Source organism: Schistocerca cancellata, chromosome 7 (assembly GCF_023864275.1).
Source record: "Schistocerca cancellata isolate TAMUIC-IGC-003103 chromosome 7, iqSchCanc2.1, whole genome shotgun sequence".
Classification (NCBI taxonomy): Eukaryota; Metazoa; Arthropoda; class Insecta; order Orthoptera; family Acrididae; genus Schistocerca; species Schistocerca cancellata.
The window spans coordinates 341,492,055-341,505,039 of record NC_064632.1 but is presented as its reverse complement, the minus strand read 5'-3'; positions in this window follow the sequence as shown (position 1 = coordinate 341,505,039).

The window sequence follows — 12,985 nt, the reverse complement described above, 5'->3', positions numbered from 1 at the left end:
ACGGTTTTTCCGAATACGGAACGGAAATGTTTGTTATTCGCGGTTGAACAAAAAAAAAAAAAAAAAAAATGCCCCTGCCTGAAATCGGCCTTTTTCACGCACCAGTTTTTTTTTTTTTTTTCGTTTCGGAGGACGAATTGTTGTACCGGTGCTTGGGAGGAAACATACAAAATTCAAATGAAAGTTTGAACGCGTGTCTTTTGAAGTTAGCGTCCAAGCATTTGCATTTGGTGCGAAGGCTGTGGAGATTTCGACTTCTCTGGCAGCGAGCAGCTTCAACGAAGGGTATTCAGCAATTCTGAAGACCATGATAACGATGGACGTCACCCTGGAGCTCTATTCGACGCAGTTCGCCAAGCATTCAGACGACCACCGGATTCAAGTGGCCGAAAACCGGTTATCACCGGCCGTACGAGCGGCTCTGGAGCAGCGCAGGATGGCTCAGATCGAGCAGAACGCCCTCTATGAGGAAGAGGAAGGACTATTTTATGGACCCGGAATAGCAGATTGAACGTAAGTTGCATAATGTTGCATTTATATGTAGTCAAAACTTCAAACCCACTTTCCTCGAAATGACTTTTTTTATCGCGCGGTATGGTAACTTCAAATCTACTGAACCAATTGGCATGATTCTTTGTTTCCATCGAAGCTAACTAAATTGTCTAGGAGTTGTACCACTTTTATTCCGATCCATCAACTATAAATATTTTTACTTGGCTGACGAAGTCGAAAAAACGATGAAAAAAACCCTATTTTTTTCAAATGGCCACCAATTTGTTTCCTATGGTCCAAATAACTTAAACGAGGTACTACTCATAAAGAATCTTCTATACTTCGCTAACGTCAACTCAGTTTTGATTTCAGACGAGCCGGCTGACCTGTGGCGTACCACGCGTAGAGGTCTACATCGAAATTTTGTTTAGTTCCGATGGCACTTTCGCTTTTGCTCTTCGACATTTCCGGTCGAAAAAATTCCAGTTTGCAATGGAACTATCAATAAACATTTTGACCAAATTTGACATTGATATCTATAACACATCCCGAGAAAAAAATTCTCAAAGAACATGCTTTTTTTCAGGCGAAAGATAAAAAACCTCCCCTTAAAGTAGAAAGTCTAATAAACCTAAAAAGTTTTTAAATTCCAGCTATAACTAAAAAAAAAGATATTTTAGCCAGTCCACAAGTAATGGCAACTACTTACGAGAATCGAATTGCCATGTATAACACAGACATCTGATTACTTTACAAATGAGTAAATGAGTTCAAACATTTGACGATAAGCGTGTAAAACCTTTATGGCAGGGAAAAAAAACAATTATCTTAGTTTTATTCGGTTCGGATTATTCATTGGATGAGTAAACATGGTCCAGTCACATTAATGCGACGCCTGTCAAAAGCCTGTATAGCCACCCTTTAGAGCACAGAAGAGCAGGGGGAGAGTTCTCGAGTGTACCGGCGGGGAAGTGGAGCCATGCCGACTCCTACGTCGAGGCCAGCTGCGCTAGGTTTCTCGGTTGAAGATCCATGGCTCAAGCAGCCCTATCGAGGTGGCCCCACAGATTATCGATTGGCGTTTAATCCGGAGAGCTTGATGGCCAGGGCAGTACGGCGCTCTTCAACCCAAGTCACTGGCAGCTGTGTGAGACGTTGCGTTCTCTTGTTAGTAGACGCCATTGTGCCGAGGGAAAACAAACCACACATAGTGGTCGATATGCTCCGCAAGGATAATAAGTACTTCTGTTGATAAATTGTGCCTTTCACAATGACGAAATCACTCATGGAATGCCAAGAAAACATTCCCCAACCAAATGCTCCTTCCTCCGGTCTGGATCCTTCCGATGAGTGTTGCAGGGCCGTACGCGCCAACGGCCATCGGTCAGGTGGAGCAAAAGACGCGGTTCTTCCGAAAAGGCCACCGCTCGATGGACGTATTCTTGCGGTAATGGCGTGCAAATTCCACCCAACGTTGCCGATGAACAGCAGTTACTAAGGGTGCATGAACTAGGCGCCTTCTGCGGAGGCCCAAAAGCACCAACGTCCGAAGAACAATCGTTGCCAAGACACCGTTGGTAGCCCCTTGATTCGTCTGGGCCTCAATAATTGCACGTCTATTCACTCATAACCACAGGGGCACGCGAACAGTTTACAAATTATGAGTTTTGGAAATGCTTCCAGCCTTGGCCCGAAAGCCAATGATCATGTTCTTTTGAACGTCAGAAACTTGCTCCGTTTCCGCATTACAAGAAAGACTGCACTATTTCCTGCATCCTTCCCCCCACACCCCCCCCCACCCCACCCTCCACTGCTATTGCTGCCACTTACCACTGAGAGTGGTTATTGCACGTAGACGCTGAACAAGGCGGTGGTCACATTTTTGTGACTGGACCCTGTAGTCTGGATATTCTGTGTACCGTTCTAAGAAAAACTACCTTCTCACGCATCTCCATGCTTATTACGTTACATCTATTGAACTATGCGTCGTATAATGATACAATTTTGCAGGTACATTCAGTGATGTATTTAGACACTGTCTCCAAAATGTGGTATAAATACATTGTTGTCCAAAATTAAAGTAACAAACGGAAATTTTGCAAGGTTGTGTTTATTTTACCACAAAACAATACAAACGTGTGACAGTAAAGTACAAACAATGTAGAGAGCACAGAACGTTAACAACTGCAACATGCATAATGGTAGACAAAAATGTTCTTAGTTTTTTCCCAAGCTAACGCATCTGCACACTCATTCCGACAACTGTTTAATGTGCTCACTGTGGGGTGTGACCACCTCTGGCGGCAACACAGACGTAGCAACGACGAGGCATTTTCTGAATGATGAATCTCATGTTGAAACAATAACGCCCATTCTTTTTGCAGAGCTGCTCGCAAATCTTGGAGAGTGGTTAGTGGATGCTGAAGTGACGCAACCCGTCTCCCTAGTGCGTCCCAGCCAAGCTCTAAGGGATTCAAATCTGGAGAGCTTGCAGGTCACGCAATGCGCGCAATATCTGCCGTTTCCAAAAAAACATCAAACATACCCTGCCAATTCAACCGTACGATTTCATGAAGAGGTGTCCCAGTGTCAACATAATCCCTACCAACACCATTACGGATCATCCTCGAGATCTCTCTCACAATGTTTGGTCCCGGAACCGTGTTCCACGTTCTCTACCCAGATGCAAATCCGTCGGGAATCACTCTCCAGACCAAATCGGGACTCATTTGCGAAAAGAACATAAGCTCACTGTTCGACCGTCCAGGTCGTATGTTGACGACTCCACTCTAGACGTTCCCTTGTGTGAAGACCTGTCATAGGTACTCATACAGCAGGTCTGCGACAATAAAGGTCACTCTGCCGGAGCCTTCTGCACACCGTTTACCTCGATACAACGCGTGCAGTGGATGATGCGAGCTCACACGCCAGTCGTCGTGCAGCACCAAGGCGGTACGATCGTGGCCTCACATCCAAACAACGGCCCTCTCTTCTGAAAATTGTTCAAATGGATCTAAGCCATATGGGACTTAACATCTGAGGTCATCAGTCCCCTACACTTAGAACTACTTAAACCTAACTAACCTAAGGACATCACACACATCCATGCCCGAGGCAGGATTCGAACCTGCGACCGTAGCAGCCGCGTGGTTCGGGATTGAAGCGCCTAGAACCGCTCGGCCACCGCGGCCAGCCCTCTCTTCTGAACTCACACATGGTCGGCCCTGCCCGGTCGTCAGAATACAATCTCAGTTTCTATAAACTATAGAAATTCTTCCAGTACATACGTGGCATAACAGCAAACCAGTACTTAACAGTATTGGTTAAAAACAGTCTTGGTTGCAATTTTATTTTTTTTTTTATTTTTCAACGACGCATTTCGCCTTATTTAGGCATCTTCAGGTTATCTAAATAGAAAACAGAACAAATACATCAATTTAAGAATCGCGATCGCGGTGTGCAGACTTGGATAACCTATAAGGATGTACAAACAGATCACCTACTGACAATATAAACAGATCACCTACTGAAAGAGCAAATACCTTAATCTGGTATTTCTTAAGAATCCTTTAGTCAGTGCAGCCAAAGGGCATCGTCGAATATATCTGGCCAACATCGCCTTCGTTAAACTCAGTAAAAACTAGAAATATAAAATAGTAAAATCATTACCTTTTCTAGATGGACGCGAGAGGCGCCAAGATCTGCACAACGCGTTTATAGTTTTTACTGAGTTTAACGAAGGCTATGTTGGCCCGATATATTCGTCGATGTCCTTTGGCTACAAAGGATTCTTAAGAAATACCAAATTAAGGTATTTGCTCTTTCAGTAGGTGATCTGTTTATATTTTCAATATGTGATCTGTTTATACATGCTTATAGGTTATGCAAATCTGCACAACGTGATCACGATTCTTAAATAGATGTATTTGTTCTGTTTTCTATTTAGATAACCTGAAGATGCCTAAATAAGGCGAAATGCGTCGTTGAAACACAAAAAAATAAAAAAATAATAAAATTCCAACCAAGACTGTTTTTAACTAATACTTCCTATAAACTGTCACCACATCCGAGAAACATTAAGCCAATGACCACATCAGTTTGCGACTGTCCTGTTTCCATTCGCCCTATGGCCCTCCACCGCAGATAGGCTGCTACTCTTCTTTTCTGTGCCATACTGCACCGTCTGTGACTGGGAACACAGCGATTGCGGAAACGGGACTATCCAGGAAACACTACACCGTTCGATAGGTGCCCTGACATCAACGTTGGCATGGTTGTCCGTTGACCAGAATGCCATCTTCCGTACAGAACAGGATTGTAAGGACATCTCATGGCAGTTTGTACGATTATATCGTGAATTAGCCACAGGACGGGGAAATAGAGGTTTGTTGCTTTAATTCTGGACACCAGTGTAGAATTAGTAGTGAAAATAACTCGAACGTCATGCCTCGTGCAGAAATTTTATTGCAGCACAGCGAAAATGTAGAAAGCAATATGCTATTTTTGCTTTTCATTAACTTGTGGGACTGGGGGGGGGGGTAGTGTTTCAACGAAAAAATGTTTCGAAAAGAGCTTGAAATTATGTGTAAAGTTTGTAGGAAGTCGCTAAATGCTCTCATTCTCAAATATTGGATGATTGTTATCTGAGCAATGAGCGCGCCGCGAGCTATGCTACCTCAAGATGTATACACAGTTTCTGACTTTAATAATTATTGCGAGAAATCTTTAACGTAATATTATACCTATTAAACAACAGATTATGACAGCTTTTTAAATTTTTAAATTCGGTCAATAAGTATATGAAATACTGGAATTCAAATTTTGTTGTCACTGGAGGCCATTAGGAAATGTAGACTAACAGATTACGTATTTTAGCTCTCTGTGGCTGGAAAATGTCGAGGACGAGAAAGGCGACGGAAAAATTAATCGAGTTTTGATGTAGATTATGACACATAAATAGAGCCGACATAAGCAACTAATAAGAACCAACCGTTAGAGGGGATCCTTGGAGACACAGCAACAAAGTATGCTGCTTAAGTTTCTCAAACAGGTGAACGACACGCTCATAAATCTCAAAAATAGTAAGTAGGAGACCAAAAAGTTAACCAAAGGAAGACAAAAGTTATGATGGTTGCCAAAAACAGTAAAATGGTAAACACAGGTTAGCATAATATTAGGTAACATCGGGAATCAATGAGCAAAACTGTTATAACAACCAAGTATTACTATTACAGATACCAGATGCACCGAAAAACTAAGAAAAGATGACCTCTCGCAGCCGAGCGGTTCTAGGCGCTTCAGTCTGGAGCCGCGCGACCGCTAGGTCGCAGGTTCGAATCCTGCCTCGGGCATGGATGTGTGTGATGTCCTTAGGTTAGTTAGGTTTAAGTAGTTCTAAATTCTAGGGGACTAATGACCTCAGATGTTAAGTCCCATAGTGCTCAGAGCCATTTGAACCATGACCTCTCGCACAAGTAATAACCACGAATAGAGAAAGTGAATAAATGCAATTAAAAATAAAAACAGTGATGAAAAAGCAGTTCCTAAAACTTTTCTTTTGAATATACTGTTGTATGGCAATGAATGATGAACAGTAGGAAAGGGGATAGGAATGTGGCAGTGGAGAAAATTTATTAGTCTTGGGTAGATTATTTTCGTATGAAATCAATGGTATCTAGTTGAGGCGCAACGGTTTCTTAGAAAACGTAATGGGATGGTGGGAAAAGGAGACGAGGAACACTCTCAAGGGGAAGGCCTCGGGCATTACCAACCGATTGCGGCTCATACTTGGCAGGTCGCTTGTGTACAGCCCAAAATAGTCAAGGATCTATATGAACGCAAAGTTAAAAGAGGAAATGCAGGTTCAAAATGGCTCTAAGCACTATGGGACTTAACATCTGAGGTCATCAGTCCCCTAGACTTAGAACAACTTAAACCTAACTAACCTAAGGACATCACACACATCCATGCCCGAGGCAGGATTCGAACCTGCGACCGTAGCGGTCGCACGGTTCCGGACTGAAGCGCCTAGAACCGGTCGGCCACAACGACTGGCAGGAAATACAGGCCTAAATAGCGATATTACGTTAGAAAGAGAGTACAATTCGCGCAAAATGAATAAGTATGCTACTTTATCATACATAGGCACAATATCAGATAAAACTGCGCAGGCCTTTAAGAAAACCCCAGTTAAAATCAGTTTCCACACCAATAACACCTTAGCTAATACACAACTACATTATAACTAACCAATTTACAAAATCTGGGGTTTATAAAATAGAATGTGAGACTTGCGAGAAATGATACATCGGGCAGACAGGGAGAACATTTGCAGACAGATTTAAAGAACACGTTAGACAAACCGAAAATACCATGTCTATGTTTAGCTAACACTTAAGTGAAAATAAACACACTGTTAGTAACATAGATTCAGCCCTGACAGTACTACACGCTGTACCCAAAGGAAGAGTCATTAGCGTCCTTGAAGACATGGAAATATACAATCACTACAAAAATGATCCTCATAACCTTTTAAATGACCAAACCGACTTGAGAAATAAACGATACCTAGATAATTTTACTCAATCTTACGATGTACCCACAAACAGTAGCTCAGGTAGAAAACCAATATTAAGAAGGTAAGTAGTCATCAAACACTATTGATATTGCAATTTTATGCACCCAATTCTGAATGCAAAAAACACTATTCTATAGATGAACGTAGCCAATATCCACTGCTTAGGCTAACGTAATAAAAAAATTATATTACGATTTTCATAAAACGACGAAATCTCGTCAAAACGACAATGTACACTACTTGTACGATTAATTTAGTTATATAACGACGATTGCCTTTAATACTACATCTTGTATCTACCTGATTTTATACCTATATGTCGATGATCAATCTGTGTGCTTAAAATATGTGTAAAGTTGGCAGAGTGTCACGCCAACTGTGTTTTAATTAAACGAAGGTGGTTATGTGGGGCAATATGAGGATCTCTGCGATTTTAATTGTGCTGTATTAAAAACCTACGGCGAACCAAACAACCTATACCAATTTAACATTAAGAGTAGGCAATATACAAAATTATAATACGTACAAAATAATACCTACAGTTCTGTAAAACGATGTAAAATCTTCACGTATTTTAACTACAATATTAAAAAAAAAACCTATAACGAAATAAACTATATCCTGTTCCTACACGCTTCTAACATTAAGAGTAGGATGTGTAGGAAACTATAGTATGTTCCATCATAGTAAAACGAGTGCATAACTCCATGCTTGCTAGTATAGTCGTTGGACTGCAATGGGACTGTACATAGAACAATAATCAGTCGTTCGCAGCTGTGGTTTAGTGCAAAACGTTACTAGTGATGGTGGAACAGACATATGTATGTACACACTGTGCTGTTTTACGATATATGGACATGTGTGCTCGCACTACTTAGCAGCGTTACGAATGTATACAACAGCAAATAACAGCGTCATACAAATGTTTCAGTGTGTATAAAGTTGACATGGCTTAAAGCCAAACCAAATAAGTAAACATGGTTACATAGCTGCATTTTTCAAATTGTGTAATCGGCCGAATGTCAAAATACACAACGATTTTTGTAAAATATTTTTGTATTTCAGCTGCACTTGATAATAGCCGAAATTGCAGTAGTGGAAATATAAAGTTTAACAGTCACTGGCGTAAACATGACGCCTTCAAAAAATTTTACATGACTGTGAATTCCAGTTATGAAAAGTGCGAAATTTGTGTTTATGTAGCCATTCGTGTTCAGCCTCACACATTCTTCAGATGGTTTCTAAGCAGTGCCTGAAGCGGTTTCTTTTTTTTTTTTTTAGGCAGTTTCCATCAACTGGTGCGTTTTTCTAAGGTAAGGGCATTCTTGTGCGATGTTCATTTTTTTAATTTAGAACTTTATTCACGAGACGAAAAGGAAATTGCGTGAAATATGGGGCATAGACTGTAACACTCTGAGGGATAAACAGTCTTTTGAAATCGGTAATGATCACAGATTGACGACTTTTCGTTTGTATCTCAAAGCGAAAGTTGGTTTGCATTCCCTCTTCACAAAGGCGCTGTGTCGAAGGGAAGAGGTTAATGTAATGTGGGCGTTGCCCGTAACCCTGTGTGATTAGATTCGTGGCGAACAATGCCCCTCATCAGGCATAAACACACCTGGACGCTGTGCTGTTCCTCACATACTGTTAGAGATCCTTAATCAGCGCAGAGTTCGGTCTCTTCTACAAGTTAGAACTAACTTGTTGCAGTAGCTGCATAGCTGAAGCCATGACTCATTTACATCCATGAAACACAAAAGACAAATAAATCCGTCTTCAGACATAAATTTCGATTTTTGTACAAAGCACGTTGCATTTCGAGCCCTAAAGACCCATTCTCAAATGCTTAACATATTATTTTGTCATTATTTGCACGCGGCAACTCCCAGAATGTTGTACATACTTATGGATGATTTACGTTGTGAAAACACGAATTTAATACATTACACTGAATTTTCTTTCACATATTAACGTTCTGGAATCTTATTTTTTGTTAAGTTTTTAATTATTCGAAATGTTGATAATATGAAAAGAAACCAGTATACCATCTTTACAACTGATGACAGAAATAGACGAATCTGCTCTGTCAAGGCCGGCCGGAATGGCCGTGCGGTTCTAGGCGCTACAGTCTGGAACCGAGCGACCGCTACGGTCGCAGGTTCGAATCCTGCCTCGGGCATGGATGTGTGTGATGTCCTTTGTCCTTAGGTTAGTTAGGTTTAATTAGTTCTAAGTTCTAGGCGATTGATGACCTCAGAAGTAAAGTCGCATAGTGCTCAGAACCATTTGAACCTTTTTTTTTTTTTTTTTGCTCTGCCATGTGCAAATGATGAGGAAATGGTATGTTATGTACTTGAAGATGATCTTCCGGGATCCAGAGGCATCGTTCTTTGTACTTTGTAACAAAGTCCACGATTTGTGACTGAAGGCATATGCTTTCCCTTTACATGTTTGGTTTCGAAAGCTTTCTTATCACTGGCGAAATTTACCAAATGTCAATTGTTGGCCACCCTCTCTACGACCTATTATTGTGTTTCGGTGAATGTGATTGAACTGTACCACATGCCGTTTTATACCTTACACAACCATACGGTACGTGCTGGTGAACAAAAGCGCTCTTGACTTAGTGACCAAGGCCTTTGGCTGGGAAGCGGAGAACCCATGTTCGATTCCCGAACAAATTCTGCTTTTTCTTTAATTGCATTTTTCCTGTAGCGAGTTTGGAAGGATTAGAATAGTTAATATGGTAAATAAAACAATAACGAATATTCCACAGCGAAACTCTGTCTCAAAATCTGGCAGAAAATCCAACGACTTTCTGGTCGCTTATAAACACCAGCGGCACGATACAATCAATACCTTAACTTCTCAATGTCAATGGTAATATTACCGATGACGGTGCCACTAAAATGGAGTTACTAAATATTGTTTTCCAAAATTCTTTCACCAAAGAAGACGAAGTAAATATTCCAGTATTCGAATCAAGAACAGCTGCCTACATGAGTAACTTACTATATACGCTACTTGTTGCGCAGCATCTTAAATCACTTAATAAAAACAATTGTTCTGATCCAGACGGTATATCACTTAGGTTCCTTTCGGAGTATGCTGATGCAGTAGATCCATACTTAACACACATATACAACCGCTCGCTGACGAAAGATTCATACCCGAAGACTGGGAAGTCGCACAGGTCACACCAATACTCAAGAAAGGCAATAGGAGTAATCCGCTGAACCGCAGATCCATATCACTGCCGTCGATTTGTAGTAGGATTTTGGAACAGATAATGTATTCGAACATTATGAATTACTTCGAAGAAAAAGATTTATTGACAAATAGCATGAATTCAGAAAACATCGTTCTTGTGAAAAACAACTAGTTCTTTATCCACAAGAAAAAATGAGTGCTATCGACAGGGGCTCTCCATACTTCTAGATTTCCAGAAGGCTGTGATACAGGTCCTCACAAGCGTCTTCAAATCAAATTGCGTGCCTATGGAATATTGCCCCAGCTATGCCCCTGGATTCGTGAGTTCCTGTCAGAAATATCACAGTTCGTAGTCATCGACGGGAAGTGTTCCCCAAGGAAGTATTATACGCCCTCTGCCGTTCCTGACCAACATAAACGACATAGGAGGCAATCTGAGTTGCCCTCTTGGATTGTTTGCACATTATGCTGTCATTTACCGTCTTATAAAGTCATCACATGACAAAAATCAATTACAAAATGATTTAGACAAATTACTCGTATGGTGCTAAAAGTGGGTATTGACTCTCAGTAACGAAAAATGTGAAGTCGGCCACATAAGTACTACACGAAATTCGCGAAATTTCGGTTACACAATAAATCACACAAACATAAAGGCTTTGAACTCAACTAAATACTTAGGGACTACAATTACGAATAACTTAAATTGGGACGATCACACAAATAATGTTGTGGGGAAAGCAAACCGAAGACTGTGAATTATTGGCAGAACACTTAGAAAATGCAGCAAGTCTACTACAAACACTACTTACTCCACTCTTGTCTTTCCTCTTCTGGAGTACTGCTGTGAGGTGTGGAATCTGAATCAGATGGGACTGATGGAGGACATCGAAAAAGTTCAAAGAAGGGCAACTCGTTTTGTATTACTGCGAAATAGGGGGAGAGGGTGGACATCATTAAACCAAAGGCCTTCCTCGTTGCGGCGTAATCTTCTCATCAAATTTCAGTCGCCAACTTTTTCTCTGAATGCGAAAAAATTTTGTTGGAAGGAGGACGACATTCTGTTCAAAATGGTTCAAATGGCTCTGAGCACTATGGGACTCAACTGCTGAGGTCATCAGTCCCCTAGAACTTAGAACTAGTTAAACCTAACTAACCTAAGGACATCACACACATCCATGCCCGAGGCAGGATTCGAACCTGCGACCGTAGCGGTCTCGCGGTTCCAGACTGCAGCGCCAGAACCGCGACGACATTCTGTCACTATAGCTGCTGAAAGACGACGAAGTCCACGTACTAAATACTTCAGGGTAAAGAATGTTACCAAAGTCAATGAACTTATGCGCTGCATATTTTAAATTTGGTTTCAGCTCTCTCTAATTTACTTTATGCAAGTGAATAGACACTTACGTAATTCATGTCAATTCAGTTACACATACTAAGGACTTCAAAAGAAGAAGCAGTTCTATTTCTTCTCTGTGGAATACGATAATTTAATGCAGAATCAAGTATATTTTATTATTTATTTTCTATTTTTGAAGATTGTAACGGAACATATTAAAGGCTTTACTGTACCGAAGTATGCGAAACCCTCCAAATTCAAGCAGTTTAACGAGTATTTATGATTACAGCAAAGGTATTGTGTATGTTAACAATGATTGCATAACATGTCTCCATAAACAGTCAACCCATTAAATTATACTGAATAACTGACCCACACAAAAGTTGATATCACTTGATCACTGATACAGCAAATGTCTTTATGTAAAAACACTAAGTTCATCTTAAATAATTAATATGAAGTACGAAAAATAGTGGCCAACTTAGGTATTTTGGATCTCCTTAAATAAAAATCACCCAGTGAAACCTATTTGTTCACTAGAAGCGTTTTCACTCAGTATTCACGAAATCAATCCTATTTTAGACGAAAACCAATGTAATTCTTAATAATTCATGTTATTTACTTATTTATGCAAATTAGAGAAGTCAATTGACAAACTTCTAAAAAACGGCCTTTTTGTAACAAAGAATTATTCTGTCAAGTCAACAAATCTGTCTGTCATTTTAATAACATGTTAAATTATGTCACTCGATGCAAATTAATAACTTTTCTGCACAAATTATGATAACAGATGTACATGTGACTTGTAAACTATATCTCTTTTTAGTAGTTCTTTGACAATGTTATAAATACAAGCAGCAAGAACGGTCGGGAGGCAGTCGGAATGTCACTTTGGTAAAGTGTGTTTGTGTGTTATTGTTTGAGGTGGATAAACAATGCAAAGAACATGTAAAGGAAGTACTACTTGGTGTTGTGTCATGATCTTTGGTTGACAGTGGAATTAAGATGGCCACCAGAGTAATAAATATTTGAAGTTTACATATTTGTTGGTTTCGCTCAGTCTTTATCATCAAAAGCACATAAAAAACACGGGACCTCATGTTTTTAACCCTAGACAACCAGATTTAGAGCCAGCATCAGCATCGAGAGACAGCAGCGATCCAGCAAGTAGCAGCGATTTCCACAACACAATGCATTTTAATGGCGCCAACCTAACATCAAGTGCTAACAAGCTCCGTAAATGGGAGTGAAATAGTGCGATTATAGCAATTAGCAATATCTACGACTAGGCGACCATTACAAGATCAATAGCGAAAAAAATTACTTGTTATGAAGATCCTATTACTTTAAAAAGAATAATGTAT